At 34.5% G+C, this 19118-nt stretch overlaps 1 protein-coding gene and 1 long non-coding RNA gene across 16 annotated transcripts in view; one reads left to right on the forward strand and one right to left on the reverse strand.

The window, feature by feature from the left end:
• The window catches only part of LOC106875208 (dual specificity calcium/calmodulin-dependent 3',5'-cyclic nucleotide phosphodiesterase 1A), a 1568460-nt gene that overhangs the window by 1260408 nt on the left and 288934 nt on the right, over positions 1-19118 (forward strand). The window lies entirely within an intron of this gene.
• LOC128249526 (uncharacterized) overlaps positions 12456-19118 on the reverse strand; it is a 79357-nt gene continuing 72694 nt past the window's right edge. The window contains exon 2 of the long non-coding RNA XR_008265660.1: positions 12456-13574. This is a non-coding gene — a long non-coding RNA (uncharacterized LOC128249526). The remainder of the gene's footprint in view (positions 13575-19118) is intronic.

A 19118-nucleotide genomic window follows, 5' to 3' on the forward strand; every position in this document is an offset into this window, starting at 1 on the left:
TATATATATATAAATCCTTTACAACAGAGGAAGAAATTTAATAGATCTCATATGATTGAAGATTCCTTAATAGGAATATACATATTTTCTTCTAATTGTCTATAGAAAAATGAATGTAAATGTATTCACAAAAAGAAAGAAAAAACAAAACAAAACAAAACAAAGTTTCTGCAGTTAGAAGAACCTTATTTTCTGTTGGTCGTAATGTTGAAATATATATTCCTCTAGAATTACTTTCATTAGAAAGCAATTTATGCTTAAAGTGGAATGTTCGGTAAGTTTGATGTTATGTATTTTTAATATTGTGCAGAAATTCTTGAAATATTTTTTCATATCATAATCTCTGGACAACTAATATTTAAACAGTTATCCTATTTCCCTGCGGGACTGTAGCACTTAAGCAACTAGTATATTTTAGAAGAAAATATAGTAATGAATATATCTTAACTAATTCAAGGATATTTTTAAAAAATGGAGACATTAGTAAGAAATCCAATTACATATGTATATTGAATGAAACTAAGAATTTACTAATAATTCTAGCATCATAAAAATTCTAAAATATATTACTGAAATACTCATGAAAACAGTTTTATTTCCCATATGATTGCAATATAAGCCAGAAAAAAAGTACTTAGATTTGGGTGAGTTCATATTTAATTTTGTTTTGGATAACTCAGTACTTAATGCTAATGAAAACTGTAGGAAGTTTTCATAATCTTTTGAGAATTATTTATGTAAATAAATAAACAAAATGCAGATTGGTCATCATGTGTTTCCTTTTCAGTTGCTTCCACTGACACCTCTCACTCTCTCTCTTTCTGCATCTCCTGTAGGCCTATTACTCATCTTTTGTATTGCTTTAAGATGCAAGAAAAATGCACACATGACTACCAAAAATAGACCAATTTCATGAAAGCTTGAAATGAAAGCATTAAAATGAGGCTGCTTGATTCACTTAGGTGTTCAACAGAGCTGGTTGCTCTGAGCTAAAATATATAATTTCTAAATAGTTCAAAACTTTACATAGCTCAGTTTGACTTCAGTTCATATTGACTTTTCAAAATGGAGGAAATAAAATTCTATTGGCGAATTATTTATATCAGAAGTAGGTGTTTTATGCTGTGGATTATATTTGCTTAACTACATCTAATTATAATTTCACAACATCAGTTGGAATACAAAAAATGGCTACACTATACTGCAGGTACTAACTCTAAATACCCTCAAATAGTTACTGAATGAAGAATTCACAAAAGCAGAAATTCAGCTAATTCTGGAAACCTTAAAATAGTATACAAAAGAGTTTAAATTGATTTAATACTTGTGTGTTTTATTTTTGGTAATCCATTATTGTTGTTAGTATTATTATTATTATTATTATTATTATTATTATTATTATTATTTTAATGATTATATTCCTCACTTCATGTGTCAAAGTTAAGCCATCATCATTATCAACATCATTATTATTTACCGTAGTTTTATTTTTATTGCATGGTTTCATTGAGTAACTAAATGCAGTACTGTGTGCTTTCGGAATGTGCAGTGTTTTGTTTTGTTTTGTGTTTTTTTTTTCTATTGTATTAACGACATTCTATGTATAAAATGTGTGCAGTGTTTAGCAGATCTATTTTCTGTACATTGTGTTCATGTGTAAATCCTAGAGTTTGGGTTATGTATTTGTCTGTATCGTTTTTTAATCATTGCCAAGGCTCCATTTAATCTATTTTTAATCATCCCCATTATTAATATCATTATTATTATTATCATCATCGTCTAGAGCAGTGAGCTGGCTGATTTTGTTAGATCATTGGTGAAAATCACTTTGAAGCATTTGTTCTAGCACCTAACCATCTGATTTCAAATCCCTCAAAGATCAAGTTTACTTTTCAGCCCTCCAGGGTCAATTATATACAATAGCAGTCTAGTACAGGTCAATAGTACTCATTAATCCATTAGAAAAGATCACCATCATCAAGGAAGATACTGAAGATTGAAATTGCAGAGCTTTAAATACACAAAGCAATACTATACTTAGTTAGATCCTGTTGCATTCTGGGTTTTAACTCATGCCAAGGTCAACTTATTTTTTTAAAGTCATTAAGATAAGTATGAGTCAAGAAATGGATTCAAATTATTCAGCTGCATCCTTCACAAAATTTATAACCTTTGATTAAAATCAAATATTCTAACTTAGAATGTAAGATGACTCTGGAAGGGATTGTATGGAATATTGAAAGAGTTTTATGTAAAATGAGTACAGTAGCATACATGCAGGAGTGGCTGTGTGGTAAGTAGCTTGCTTACCCCCACTGGCGGGAGAGACGGAGGAAGTCGAGGTGGTTTCCACCTCCTCGAAGAAAGGAAAAAAAAGAAAGAAGGTAGGCAACAATGGTTGCCCACCGAAGGCTGCAGGGGAGGAGGTGGACCTTCCGGTTAAGGCGGAAGTGCCCCCTACTCCCATGGCCCTCCCAAAAAAGAAGAAACAAGAAGAACGGGACACGGTCGGTGCCTGATAGCGCACCGATGGCATAACCTGACACTCCATTGGTGGGAATTGTGCCACCAACGGAGGAAGGCCTGTCGGTGAGAATTGTGTCGCCGACATTAGAAACTGTGGCCTCGCCCTATAAGGAGGAGAAATTTGTAATCCTCTTCCACAAGGGAGGGGCCGTCCAAGAATTTGTGAAAAAGTTTATTAGGAAGGGTTGGAGGAGAGGGATCCTCAACTGTACCAAGGACCCTGATTGGCCTTCGCAGGTGGCTGTGGAGGTCGTATCAGAAAATGATTTGTACAGGGTGATGGATTCCTTCCCCGAATATGCATTCCGCTTCATACTGAAGTGGCCCAATCTAGAACCATCGAGATGTTTGAGTGAAGCACTGAGTCTAGTCGGGCGGTAAGGTGTAAGAGGACGAGTGCCTCATATTGAAGGGGCATGTGGCCCATAAAAAGAAATGTGTAAGAGGCAGATGCCTCAGTACAAGGACTTAATGATATTGCGAAGTAAGAGGTTTATAGCCTCAATTTGTAAATTTGTTTAATTTATAAAAGAACAATGTTTTGGAGAAGCAGAGTTCGGTGGGCGGCTTCCGTCTTCTCCCATTAATATCATCGTGTTTATCATTCATCTCATCTCAGTAATGTCTTCGTCCAGCCTGCAGTTACTCTATGTACTGCCTTCATGGCAAATTTAATGAAATAAAGTAGCTTGCTTACCAACCACATGGTTCTGGGTTCAGTCCCACTGCATGGCACCTTGGGCAAGTGTCTTCAACTATAACTTTGGGCTGACCAAAGCCTTGTGAGTGGATTTGGTAGATGGAAACTGAAAAAGCCTATCGTGTGTGTGTATCTATCTATCTATCTATCTATCTATATATATATATATATATATATATTTGTGTGTCTGTGTTTGTCCCACCCCCACCATCACTTGACAACCAATGTTGGTGTGTTTACATCCCCATAACTTAGCAGTTCAACAAAAGAGAACTGATAGAATAAGTACTAGCTTACAAAGAATAAGTCCTGGGATTGATTTGTTCAACTAAAGGTGGTGCTCCAGCATGGCTGTAGACAAATGAGTGAAACAAGTAAGAGAGCGTAGGTTTGTATTGCTGAAATGATTGTGTGGGATATGACCTGTACTTATAAAGCTAATATTTAGAATGAATGTAAAATTGTGAGCTGTGAAATACTGCTAACATTATATTTCATGGGTTTGTTATCTGTTTTTTTATTATACAATGTTCACCAATTACAAGTGGCACAACTGATGCCTTCAGCTCCAGCAAGTTCCAATTACAATTCTTGTCCTTCGCAACTATATTTCAGGAGTTATCTGTAGTTTGTATATCAAAATTCACAATGTTTCTTTTGTGGTTTTGCTTATGAAATTATAAATATTTAGGTCATTAATATTCATCCCGTTGTTTGTCGAGGTAGACATGTCTCAGAGTATCATTTACCATTTATTGTATGTTTATTCCATTTGTTATCTATTTTCATGTGAAAGTCTTGGTATATTGCCCAATGAATACAACAACCAACACACACATGCCATATATTCCAGCCTTGCAAATACTTGACAGAAAAAGTGTGGTGTATCTTTTTAAATTTTTTCAAGCACATTTGCCTCTTGTTTAATCACCTTGTTTTTGTAACTCTTTGTTGGTTGGCATTGATCTTGCACAGCTAACATCAGACCATATGCTTATAGCTTTAATTAGGTTCATGTTTTTATTATTTTTCTTTTGGTTCATTTTTGTTAGATACTGACCATGTTCTGTTTTTTTTTTTTCCTCATTGTTTTATCTTTAGAATGATTTGAAGCTCTACTTTGATTTCATATATTTTGCTTTTATTTTACCTTCTCTCTTATTCTAATCTATACTCTCCTTTGAAGTATTTAGCATCTAATTTAGATGATATTGTTTCTTTTATATGAAGAGATGTTGTTTTTATATGATCATTTATTGAATTAAGTAATCTAGTTTTGCTCTCTTTTAAGTATTTTCTGTTGTGGGGTTTTGTTCTGATTATTTGATTTCACTGCCTAAATCTGTCTTGATATTTTGTGTTTGTCTCTTCTCTGAGTAACTTTGGCACATTTCTCTAATTTCTTTTTCATTTTGATATCATTGCTGGCTCCATTTACAGGTTTTAATAGCTTCTTCAGTGTCCCTCACCATCCCCTTCATCTCCCTCCTCCTCACCATCATCATAATGTCCTCTGTTCTATGATTGTGCAGGTCAGATGGAATTCATTGGGGCAGATTGTCTCTTGTATATAATTCTTTTTATGATAATCTGTATAAAGTGAGTAGTTTATAGCCTGTTCTTAGCATTTTGTAACTAACACTGATTTGTCTTAACATATTTGTTAGCAGAATCTTCCTGAAAACTTCCTTTTATGGAGATAGAGATAACTTTCATTATACCAACTCTATCATGCACTTTTATTGCTGTTTGATTTTTCGTTTTTCAAATAGTGTTGTTGTTAGTTTATTGTGTTAATATTTGGACATATTTATTTCGATCCGGTAATATGGAATGCTGTTGAAGGCTTTTATTAATCAATACACTATGCTTAGGATCTTTTTGAATTCTTATTTTGCTTACTTTCACAAACTGCTTGATTTATCAATGGTTGATCTTTATATCCATGCATTCCCTTCTAATATCCTTCTTCTTTTGTATCCCTAGTAATATAAGATCTTCCACATGAGCAGCCAACCTGCTGGAGAACATAAATGTCAGAACTTTATATGTTGTTGGTAAGCAATACATTGGCCAGTAGTTATTGTTGTTTAACCCCAGGCCAGCACTGGTTGAGCAGCAAGAATATAAACAAAATCATTCCAGCTATGACCATGCCAATCTTTTTCAGAATTGGTCAATCTATGATTACATTACAGGGTGTACCCTCCCTTATAATTTTTAAAATGATTATATTTGATTTAAGAAAAACTTGCCTGCTATTTCTAACAGATCAAGAGATTCTACTGAAGCATGTTTGAAGTCCCTGGAATATTTAATAATAGGAATTAATATTTTTTTTCATCCAGTTTCTAATTTAGTGCTAATTGTGATGACTAGTATTTCTTCAAAAAATACTGGACACTAGTATCATGAGTACTTGTGAAGTACTTTGCCAGACATCTGGAACACTATCAATTCTGAGAATGTACCAGTCACCAGTTGTTCTTGTTCATGTTAGGAAGACCTTTTTAAGGAGTTATTATTGTGTTTTTATTTTCCTTCTTTTGGTGTATCAGTCGTTTATTATTATTGTTGAATATATTAACTCATATGCTTTCCACTATACATACATATATATATGTATAGCCGGCCGCCAACAATTTTTTTCTGCAAAATAGGGGAAGCTTATCCTGTTCATTGGGACTAGACCCATATTTACAAAGCAAGAACTATTAATAGCTTGTATCTTTATACTGTGCACTACACTCTCTGAGTGGTTGGCGTTAGGAAGGGCATCCAGCTGTAGAAACTCTGCCAAATCAGACTGGAGCCTGGTGTTGCCATCCGGTTTCACCAGTCCTCAGTCAAATCGTCCAACCCATGCTAGCATGGAAAGCGGACGTTAAACGATGATGATGATGATGATGATTAAATTATATTTATCTCTCACTAGATGGAGTTTTTTTTTTTTTTTGGTTTATCTTAACTTAATTGAACAGTAAACTATACATACATTTATGTATTTGTTTAGCAAGATTCCTGATGTGAAATCCTGTGTTAAAACAAATATTGTTATATTTTGGGATGGTTTTTTTTATTTTGTTTTTTGCTTTGTCACATAAACACATGCACTCTATACTCGTTCTTCACTTCAGTTTTATTATTGTTCTTATTTTAGTGTCCTTTGTCTGAAATAAAGCTGAAGTGAAGAATGAGCATATAATGCATGTGTTTATTTAGGGGGAAAAACAAAATGACCATCCTGAAATATAACAAATCATATATGTATATATGAGTCAAATTTAGAATTTAAAAAATTAAGGTTTAGAAAGTAAGCATTGAATGTAGTATCCAAACCTTGTTTCAGGGCAAGTCCCAGGCAGTGTGTCTGCAGAGCACATTCACCACTTATGGCTACAAGGCATTGTCAGTGATATTGTGTGTTCATCATTGGATCTATGTCTGGAATTCTGAGGTGCACATAGGGTGTATTTTAAAAGATTAATACAGAAGATGGAGTGTAACTAGAAATATTTATTAGCACAACAACCGTTTCAGCTTCATTCTGCACTGCTCCCTAGTGGGTGTGGAACAATGTAATAACACCAGATGCAACGCACAGTGCAAAAGAGCCTAGTCAGGTGACATAAGATGCTTCACAAGTTCCCAGATTTGCATTTCATTTTTGCTTCAAATTATATGCTGATGGTGAGATTCTAGCAGTTTGGACATATTTGGTAAAGTGAGGAAGATGAGGTCAGGAAGAAAACACAAGAATAAAAACACAAAGCATTTAATATGAATAGGGGGTGGGGTGTTTATATTAGTGGTCAAGAAGTCATTGCTAAAAAATAAAAATTGCTTTGTGTTAGTTTCTTAACCTTTGCATCCTGAGTTCAAACACTGTCATCATTTGACATTTACTTTTCCATGTTGAGGCAGCTTTTCTACAGCTGGATGTCCTTCCTGTTGCCAACTCACATCTGTTTTCAAGCAAGGTAATACTTCCCCATCGCCAGATATGTCTCTTTATCTTGCAGAATATTGGAAATGAATGATACTGCATATATAATAGTGACATTCATTTACAACTGTCATGTGATGTCAAGAGATAAGACATGAGCATGTACGTACATACATGATGGGCTTCTTTAAGTTTCCATCTGTCAAATCTATTCAGAAGGCTTCATTTGGCCTGGAACCATAGACGAAGACACTTACCAATGTGTCATGTGGTAGAACTTGAACCTGAAACCATGTGGCTGGGAAGCAAACTTCTTAACCTCACAGCCATGCCTATATCTATCAACAGATCAGCAAAAATTTTTAAAAATTAACTTCGTAACGACGTTTAATCAAACTATAAAAATATTCTATTTATGTATCTGCTTGATTTCATTAGTGTCTGAAAGAATTGTCTTCAACTTTAAAGCCAGTTCACTTTAAGCTTAGCTTCGTTAAGCATTTACTGCCAAAAGTAATTTCCATCTTCTACATACATTGTTAAAGAAATTTTTAATGCAATAAGACATTCCTGTAATTTTGATGGAATAGCAAATTGTCTTGTAGCATTGTACTTCATATACCATTTTAAATGTATGTTGCTGTACTAGGAAGGAAAGGTACAAATTTATTTGAATGCTGAAGCACTCAAAAGAGTTGAAAATTTACATTGTGTCACATTGTAAATGGATTATTTATTAATCTAAATTGATACGGAATTGAAACATTTTAAACAATCTTTGTTATTCTACTTGTTGATTGCATTTATAAGTGTGCACGAGTGTATTCAGTAAAATATAAAGAAATTTCACAAGGATGAGATAAGCAACACTTATCTTATTTTATTAGTTTTTTTTTGTATCAGTTTAATCAGTCATAATTATTGATTGTAACTGTATGGTTTGCCAGTATCTTAATTTATGTGATAAACTTTGCGCAAATACTGAGAAATTAAATTTAAAAATAGAAAAACATAAAATGTTTATTTCAAGATTCAACTATAGAAAAATAAAAATATCTAAAAGGTATTATATTCCTTTCATTGAACAAATTGTGAATATCTTATTGAAATTATCATCTGTGTTAATCTAAATGTTTGATTGAACAATTTGAATGACTGCTGCATTCAAGCTACAATACGAAGAGCTTGATTAGTGCAGAATAAAAGGTGTATCAATAAGGAAGATGATTTTTATAATACATTCTTCGGGTTAGTTTCCCTCAGTTTTAGAACAAATCATACTGTTTCGCTATATTTTTGCTTGTTTGGGAATTTAACATGAAGTTTATTGCAATTTTGCTGTCTGCAGTAATGTTTCTTTTCTAAACAATTTTTTTCATTATTTACTGAGATATTTTTACATTAATCATTATTTAACCTTTTACAGTCTTATTGCCATTATATCTAGAGAGCAGTTTTAAATAGCAGAATTTGTATAATGGCCACATATACAGAAGGAAGAATGAACCTAATAATAATTCAAGTGGGTCTTTATAGGAAACTTTACAAATTAATTGAATAGCAATTTATTTTGAGCTAACAGTGCTGGTCTCTAAGAAAAGAACAGCTTGACAAGTGTACATGGAGTGTTATGGTTATGTGAATGGTGACTAGTTTTTAAGTTTAGGAATTACTCAGAGTTGTATCTGTGGTGCAGAGCTTCTGAGAGAAATTTTGCAAGGAAGAACAAGACCTCAGAGGATGTGGAGTGGGCATTCTTATAGTTCAAGAGGTCTGTGCAGTTTCATTCTTTTTTTCTTTTATAGAGGGGTCATGTCTGATGTTTATGAGTACCTCCTTAACTTTCTTGGCCCTGGAGTGATACACTCCTTATTATGAGCTCTACTGGGAGTGATGATTTTGTACATAGTGTATGTATGTAGATGTTTCAGGACACACATACACATTAAATGTATGTATGTATCATCACCATCATCATCATTTAACATCCATTTTCCATGCTGGCATGGGTTGGATGATTTGATAAGTTGCACCAGGCTCCAGTTATCTGTCTTGCCAACCTCTTTACAGAGTGTACTGGGTGCCTTCGATGGCACCAGCGCAAGTGTTTTTTTTTTTCATATATATGTTTTGGTGCTTTACTCAACTAAATGCTAAATGTCGTCTTGAGATATCAGAGAAATTTATTCTTCTTTCAGTTTATATCTACCAGATCCACTCACAAGGCTTTGGTCAGCCCGAGGCTATAGAAGGACACTTGCCCAAGGTGCCACATAGTGGGACTGAATCCAGAATCATGTGGTTGGTAAGCAAGCTGCTTACCACACAGCCACTCCTAATAATTCGCTAAAAACTTTTCATGTATTTGAATCTTTTCTAAGGTCTGATTTAGCTCTGACAAGTGTTCATTAGAATGAATTTTGGTTCAAATCAGATTCTGTATCTTTGTCATACTTTATGTGTAATTGGCCTGAGAGGATTTACTTAAACATGTGACGTAGCCCTACCACATCAGAATTAGGTTTATTGTGCAATTGCTTTGTCACTAGAAGCCTCCTTTACTTGCTGAGTGAAGAAGACCTATGAATGAATGGGATCCAGAAGGTCAAGCATAACAACTACATCCAGTGATTGCCTCCAGGTCATCCCATCCACTTCTGAAGATTCTATAATCATTGCAACAGTTAAGACATTATACTGACTGCTGATATTCATTTATTATTTATTAAGGCAGTAAGGCGGCAAGCTAGTAAAATTGTTTGCATACCAGGCAAAATTCTTAGCAGTATTTCATTTGTGTTTACGTTCTGAGTTCAAATTCCACCGATCTCGACTTTGCTTTTCATCCTTTTGGGGTCGATAGATTAAGTACCAGTTTTGTACTGGAGTATATCTAATCAACTTGCCCTTCCCGCCCCCAACATTTCAGGCCTTGTGCCTATAATAGAAAAGATTATTTATTAAGGCAGTGAGCTGGCAGTATCATTAGCACACCGGGCAAAATGCTTTACAGCGTTTCATACATCTTCATGATCTGAGTTCAATTTGTGCCAAGGTTCACTTTGCCTTTTATTCTTTCGGGGTCGATAAGTATCAGTTGAGTACTGAGATTGGTTAACCAACTTAGTCCCTCGCCGAAATTGCTGGCCTTTTGCCAAAATTTGAAACCAATACACATTCATCGTATCTTTGTGTACTTGTAAACAGTATACACTACAGGGACAAGAAAAGGCAAGGAAAAAGCTAATCACTTTCATTTGCTCAGTTTGGGAATTGTAGAAGGCTTCGTTTGTCTCCTGCTTCTGCATTGCTCAATTACTTTAAGAGTTTACTGAAAATTGTTTCCTTCTCAACTCTCATCCACTTCTTAATGGATTTGAGCTAAAACTGGAGAAAAAATAAAAGTATAAAACTCATTAAACTGACCACTGAAATAATGGCCTGTTTCTAAAGCTTTGGAATGAAGGATAAGGTGTGGCTGTGTGATAAGAACTACATAGTTCCAGGTTCAGTCCCAATATGTATCTTCTAAAAGGCGGCGAGCTGGCAGAAATGTTAGCACACTGGGCAAAATGCTTAGTAGTATTTCATCTGCCATTACGTTCTGAGTTTAAGTTCCGCCAAGGTCGACTTTGCCTTTCATCTGATAAATTAACTACCAGTTACGCACTGGGGTTGATGTAATCGACTTAATCCATTTGTCTGTCCTTGTTTGTCCCCTCTGTGTCTAGCCCCTTGTGGGCAGTAAAGAAATAAGAAACGTTAGCATGCCAGGTGAAATACTTAGCAGTATTTCATCTGTCTTTACATTCTGAGTTCAAATTCCACCAAGGTCGACTTAGCTTTTCCAGGCTATGCAGTAGAGGACACTTACCCAAAGTGCCAGGAAGTGGGACTGAACCTGGAACTATGTAGTTCTTATCACACAGCCACACCTTATCCTTCATTCCAAAGCTTTAGAAATAGGCCATTATTCCAGTGGTCAGTTTAATGAGTTTTATACTTTTATTTTTTCACCAGTTTTAGCTCAAGAGCTGTGGCCATGCTGGGGTACTGGCAATCTGTATTTAAAAAAAAAAAAAAGTCAAAATAACACTTGAGATGATTAAATTGATTTTCCACCCTTTGGCAATATTTGAACTTCATCAAAACAATTCTTGAATTTATTTCAAAGCATTGTTTAGCACATTGTAAGAACATTTTTATTTTAATAATAGAAGGATTTAAGAACCTGGTAGTTCTCACCATTTCTTAAGAAACAGAATTAAAGATGATAAAGAGAATTTTCAACACACTTAATATTTGTTTCCCCTTGAAGATTATTATTATTATTCTTAGATACACTCAATGAATGTCGTTTTTTGCTTTCAAATTTTTGTGAGCAAAATTATTAGCGATCACTCTTATAAGCTCTTCTCAGTTAATCTTTAACTCATTTTCATGTGGATTTCTTGTTTGTGAATTGTATTTAAAACTAAAAAAAACTATGAAACAATACTGTGACCAATCTTAGAACTAAAATTTATGAATCATTAACATAACAGAGTAAAAGGACTGACATTAGAATACAGAAGAGAACATTCATTTTGCAGCTGTATTCGTTTGACTAGTTTTAATTCCAAAGGACTAATGACCATGTTAACCCTTTTTATGACAATGTTCCTGAGGCTGCTTCTTGTTCTATGATATATAATATCTCGTTCATCTTATTTCTAAAGTGTTAATATTTGACAAAAGGCTATGGCAATGAACTGGCAGAATTGCTAACATGCCGAGCAAAACGCTAAGTGTCATTTCATTCATCCTTACATTCTGAGTTCAAATTCCACTGAGGGTCAACTTTGCATTTCGTCCTTTTGGGATCAGTAAAATAAATACCAGTTGAGTACTGGATTGATGCAACTGACCCTTTCTCTAAAATTGTTGACCTTTGGTTCAAATTTGAAGCCAATATTTCATTTAAGGTTCCGTCATAGTTAGGTCCCAGTTGAGTCAACTGTATCCCTTAGGGTCCATAGCCTTATAGCTTGTATTGGGGAATTTCAACCATGTTTCGTGGTATGCTACCACAACAGCTCCTTTATAGGATCCAGTTAGCTCAAGACATCATCAGGAGGAACCACGTCCGGTTTCGGCCCCTACTCCTCTACCATTTTGACGTGGCGGGGCCACCCCCTTTCGGAGGTGTCTTCAGCTCTGGTGTTGGGTGCATGTCTTCTTTCACTGTTTGTGACTGTTCTAATTCAACTGTGGAATGTCCCTCGCTATGGTTATTTTCCAGGAGGTTCTGGCCACACGTCTTACGGTTCATCAACCCGCGTTGTTGAATTACTTTCTACCGACATACCTTCCCTTGGTGGATTAGGATCCAGTTAATTTTTATTGTTAGTTTTTATATTTTCTGAAATGACAAAAATATTTTTGTCTAAACTTAAGCTATTTTTCTATTTATAGCTAGTTAAATTTTCTCTCATTTTATTATTCATAAATTTAATTATCTTTATTAGATTTATAGTTGTTTTTCTAGGACATTAATATTTCTACCTTCTCCAAGTTCTAAGATTACCTGACCTTTTAGAAATTTGTATTCACTATTTCATCTAGAACTTTCAACATTATTTTAATTTAATATCATATTTACTTGCTAATTTGTTTATGGTGGGTGGGTGGGGGAAGGATAACTATCAAGGTTTGCTCTTCTAAAATTTTATCAATTTTAAAATCAGTATTTTATTATTTTAGATATTCTCTAGAACACTCACATAGCTGTATATGTACTGCTAGAATATGTATTAATGTAAATAATCCTTTTATTTAAGTTAGTATTTTATTTATCGCTGAAATAATATAACAAAATGCCTTGCAATATTTGTTCCAACCATTTGTGCTCTGAGTTCAAATAGCACTGAGGTTGACTTTGCTTTTCATCCTTGCAGGGCTGATAAAATTACAAGGTAGCGAACTGGAAGAATTGTTGTAGCATAGGAGAAAATACCTTGTGGTATTTGTTTTAACAGTTTAGATCAGTGGTTCTCAGTCATTTCTTGACTATGGGCCCCTTTTGGTCCCTGCTTTAATTTAGGTGGACCCTCATAGACATTTGATGTTTAAAAACATCCCATTATATTTTTATAATTAAATATTAACAGGAATTGTAAAAAAAATGTTAGGATATTTTATGTATTGTAGAAGTATAACCAATTTCTTGCACAGAAACTTTTAACAATTTTTGTTATATGGACCGAGAAGAGCCATACAGACCCCGGTTGAGAACCACTAGTCTTACAATTCCACCTGGTCCTGGAGTACCTTTAACTAATGTTAATTTTATTGCAAGAACTCAGGCCAGGTTTTTGGTCTAAGGGAAACTTCCTCACTTCTTTTCTGCTATTGTTGATGACTCTGAAAAAAAAAAAAAGAAGCTTATAGTTATATATATGTTACCCTTTCCTCCCTGAATGAGCAGTAAAAGAAAAACAGAAGCAAAAAATAAATAAATAAATAAATAAATAAAAACAAAAAAAATTACATATTATTTTCTAATGCTTTCTAAGCAACAATTTATGGCTTTAATTACTCCAATCATTTTTATTAGATTGGAAATATATTAAAATTATTCTATTTTGCTCTTAGCTCTGCTTTTGATTGTATCTTTTATCATGTCTGTTGGCCTCAGCTGACCTGTCCAGAAAACAGTTCCATTCGTACTTCACAGTTTTTAAAGAGAAATATTTCTTAATCATTATTTTGACATTAACAATAACTAACCTATAGTGTCATGTATTCAGATGATCTATTCAAATGCATATTTTCGGAAAACTAATCCCCAGACATGCATTCTTTCTACTCATGAATGGCACTTAGCTAAATTAATCTTCCTTTCTTCAAGTGTTAAAACTCACAATGTCTCATTTTTCATATTTCCCACTAAGTCAAGACAGCATCGAAAAGACGAGGCTTTCTTATCAGTGATGTATTTCAGCTAACATTATTACTATGCTAATATACTCTGCACTATATTATTGGTTATATTATGTAGACATATCCATATACTTGTACATCTTACTCTCCATTTTGTACGTTTCCTGTCTTATATTAAATAATTCATCTCAGCTTATATTTTCTCTTCAGCCTCTAAGCCGAAAGAATCAACTAATTCTACATTAAGTCTACAAGATATTCCTGCCTTGCACTCTTGCATGGTATAATACAGAGTTTCAAACTCTGAAACTAACCTCTAGATTAATTATTATGGTGGATGGTGGGGATGGATAATTATCAAGGTTTACTCTTCTAAAATTTTATCAATTTTAAAATCAATATTTTATTACTTTAGATTTTCTCTTTAACACACACACACACACACACAATTGTATATGTATTGTTAAAAAATGTGTTAATGTAAATAATCCTTTTATTTAAGTTAGTATTTTTTTTTTCGTGCGATGACAAAAGAACACCTGAGATAAACAATAACATGTTAAAAGTATTTCCAGTTGAAATCTCTCCATTGTTTCACCTAATTACTATATAATGATACAACACTGACTGTAACGTAGAACAAATGCGACCATTCAAATAGATTATTCTGTTACAAATATCAATGCATCCAACAAATGGAAATTGTAAAAATTTAAAAAATAGCAAACAAAAAATACCTAGGACTTCTGAAGTATTAGCAAAAATAAATGTAAAAAAACACTGGCTTTGTTTGATATAAGGTAAAGCTACCATTTTCAGTAGCGTAAACAAATTTTTTGCTTGCAAGCTTGCAGCTTCAGAATCTTTTGTTCAGGTTCACCTTCTTGTTGATTGAACATATGATATACTCTCAAAGCATTATGCTTGTTTTGTTTGTTCCTGCATTAGTATTTATTTAATGCTGCGTAATAACCAGCAACAAACCGAGTTTACATTTCGTTTCATTCAAAGAATTATTTGATCATTTTGGGAATACATATATGATTAATGAACACATTTTTACACTAAGGTATAAAACACAGATAACCTCCCTAAAAAGTTTATCCCACACACCTTAACCACCTTTATGTACCTCTACATCTCCCTGCCATTCCTACATTATCCCCACTACAGGTATTTCTCATCAACTGCACCTCTTCTCTTGTTCATCTCTAGCCATCTGTTGTCACTTTCCCCTCACACACATATGAAACCACCCACTCTCTCCTTCCCCACCTAATCCACTGTCCATGTTCTCTCTTTGGTTCACCTTTTTGAACCTTGAGGGTTTGTTCTGGCATCCCTTCACTATCATCTTTATCTTCTTCCCAGCTACTCCCTCCCACCCTTATACAGGGCATCCAAAAAGTCTCTCCGCAGTGAAGTTTTTTCATTGTGCGCATCAACATGGTACTACTTCAAGAGTTTTTCAGTGAACGGATTATTTCAAAGAGACTTTGGCCACCAAGATAACCTGTTTTAACACCACCAGACTTTTTTTCTGGGGAGCAAGTAAAGGATCAGTGTACAAGAATCACCTGAAAACCATTAAATATTTACTGTGGAGAGACTTTTTGAACACCCGATATACGGTGAAGGCTTGTGGCTAAGTGGTTCAGGTATTTGGCTCAAGATTGAAAGGTTTTTTTTTTTTTAAATTCCAGGCAGTGTATTGTGTCATTCAGCGAAATGCTTTATTTTCTACAGCTTCAGTCCACTCAACTAGCATAGATGAGTTGTACCTGTATTTCAAAGAGCCAGCCTTGTCACATTGTGACATTCCAGTATAGAAAAATGAATGTTAAACGATGATGATGATGATGATGATGATGGTGATGGGGTAAGATACAACAGTCAGTTTCCTATTACATGCTCCTGGTTTATTTCCAGTACACTCTGCTCTCCTGTTCTCTTGAGATTTTCCTAGAGGTACAGGATATATTTAATTTCAATGCAGGCACAGGCACAATTTACCCTCGGTTCACACATTGTTGAAGCCAGTCCTCCTTTGAATCCTGTATGCCTTAAGTACAGGACCATCTTCTCTTTTACCTGTAGCTGGGTGCCTTGATAGATAAGGGTGAGCAAGAGCAAACCTGAGATTGGTATTGACTAAAGGGTAACTCCATCCTAAGCTGGAGCTTCAAACTGCATTAAAAGTAGTACTCCAGTATGACCACAAACCAGTAACAGAAATCAAAGATAAACACAACATTAGTTTATATGTAAATATCAACCAAAAGAAAATCTGCTTTGCTTCAACAGAAACTTTTTAATTACCAGCAATGTTAACAGAAATGTGAAATATTCTTATATTCTTCATAACCAGATCAAAGAAATCTAACTTAATTGCATGATTGTAAGTTTAATTAAAAATGTTTTGAAACTTAAATGCTAAAATAAAGGTAGAGAAAATTATACACTATGTTAGAAACATCGACAACATCCCATTCTCAAGCAACCCAAATTCACCAAATTCTTCAAATGTTTTCTGAAGATTAATTTGGTTTGACCCATGATAGATATTCTAAATTACAAACTTGAAGACCATTTGAGAAGGCTCCTCCTACTGGAGTCAACTTCAAATATTAATATAACAAGAAGGATGTAAAGATTAAATATTTTATATCTCTTCTAACTAGTTTTAATTATAAATTCTATCTAACTACTTAATGTTTAAGAGGCAGCTAAGCAAATTGTTAGATTCCTTGAATCGCTAAAAGAGTAATCAATCTGTAAAATAGCTGTTTTGTTTACTTTGGTGAAATTCAGTTTTTTTTTCAATATAATTTTTATTGCTTATATCAAATTTGTTATTTAATGGAGAAGATGAGATCATGATTAGATTTAGCTGAGGAATATTATCACAACAGCTAGAGATTATTAATCTGAATGCAGAGGTTAAGTTGTTCAAAGAATTAAAACTTGCAAAGAGAAATGAAAATTCAAGTTTCAACTTCAACTTGGATACATATCTTTTATCATTTACTTGTTTCAGTCATTGCACTGTGGCCATACTGGGGCACTGCCTTGAAAGATGTTAGTCAAAGAAATCAACCTCTGTACTTTTTTTTTAAAGCCTGATACTTATTCTATAGGTGTCTTTAAGTTACAGGTACATAAACAAACCAATACCGGTTGTCAAGCGGGGGTGGGGGAGAACAAACACAGACACACACATAAGTATATTTATACATACATATATGAGCATGTCTAGATATGCAACAATGTGCATGAGAATACATACGTAAAACAAAACATACAAATCCGCACATATACATAAATACATACAAACAAAAACACCCTGATGTTGATGTTGAAATTCCAATGAAAGAGCCTTGGGTCGAGGTTAGAAACCAGCTCTTTCTCTATTAGCAAGAAATTTTGGAATAAAACTGAACAATGACATACATACATACATATATATGATGGGCTTCCTTTAGTTTTTCATTTCTTTATTGCCCACAAGGGGCTAAACATAGAGGGGACAAAAAAGGACAGACAAATGGATTGTCGATTACATTGACCCAGTGCGTAACTGGTACTTAATTTATCGACCCCAAAAGGATGAAAGGCAAAGTCAACCTCGGTGGAATTTGAACTCAGAACGTAACGGCAGACGAAATACTGCTAAGCATTTCGCCCGGCCTGCTAACGTTTCAGCCAGCTTGCTGCCTTTCTTTAGTTTCTTATTTCTTTACTGCCCACAAGGGGCTACACACAGAGGGGACAAACGGATTAAATTGATTATATTGACCCTAGTGCGTAACTGGTACTTATTTAATTGACCCCGAAAGGATAAAAGGCAAAGTCAACTTCGGCAGAATTTGAACTCAGAATGTGAAGACAGATGAAATACTGCTAAGCATTTTGCCCAGCATGCTAATGTTTCTGCCAGCTCACTGCCTTTCTTTAGTTTCTGTCTGCCAAATCCACTCACAACACTTTAGTTGGGTTGGAGCTTTAGTAGAAGGCACCTGTCCAAGTTGCTATGTCATAGGGATTGAACCCAGAACCATGTAGTTGGGAAGTAAACTTTTTACCATACAGCTATGCTTGTACCTATATGCATACAGAGCCAGGACTTATATTATATTGTAGATTGTGGCCTATAAAGCTAGGAAATACAATCTTAAATTCAGCTGAGATACATAATCACTGAATGCACACAATCGGAAAAGGTAGCTGGTGCTATGTCTATATCATCATCATCATCATCATTTAACATCCGTTGTCCAGGCTGGCATGGGTTGGACGGTTTGACTGGGCTGGCACACTAGAAGTCTGCCCCAGACTCCAGTCTGATTTAGCATGGTTTTCTATGGCTGGATGCCCTTCTTAACGCCAACCACTCTGAGAGTGTAATGGGTGCTTTTATGTGCCACTGGCATCAATGCCATTTGCGTGAAATGGGGTACATTATTCTGTATTTGCCTATACTCCTATAAACAAAACTTACTGTGTGATGAGTGGAAGTCGAGGAAAAACAAGTAAGGCCGATCCCAGCAGGACTCTCTGGTAGCAGAATACTATCTCAAGAACTCTTGGACAAAAAAAGGACATAAAAATAATGCTGATGATAATGTGTGTGCGTTTACACAGACACACACGCACACATTCACACATATCTAGTGAGATCTTAGGGACAATCAGAGATACAAGGAAAACGCCAATATGACAAACTGATAAATAAAAGATGAGACTAATAGCCTGGAAAATTTAAAGTTGTCACAGCAATAACTCATATATCAGAAAAATAGATTATCATATCAACTTATGAGCTTTATCAGAAAAATTGTGTAGTTTACTTTTAGATAAATATATAATACATGTATGCATATATGTATGTATAACGTTTGTATGCGTGTGTGTATGTATGTATATATATATATATATATATATAAATAGGTGTAGGAGTGGCTGTGTGGTAAATAACTTGCTTACGAACCACATGGTTCCGGGTTCAGTCCTACTGTGTGGCACCTT

Source organism: Octopus bimaculoides, chromosome 1 (assembly GCF_001194135.2).
Source record: "Octopus bimaculoides isolate UCB-OBI-ISO-001 chromosome 1, ASM119413v2, whole genome shotgun sequence".
NCBI lineage: Eukaryota > Metazoa > Mollusca > Cephalopoda > Octopoda > Octopodidae > Octopus > Octopus bimaculoides.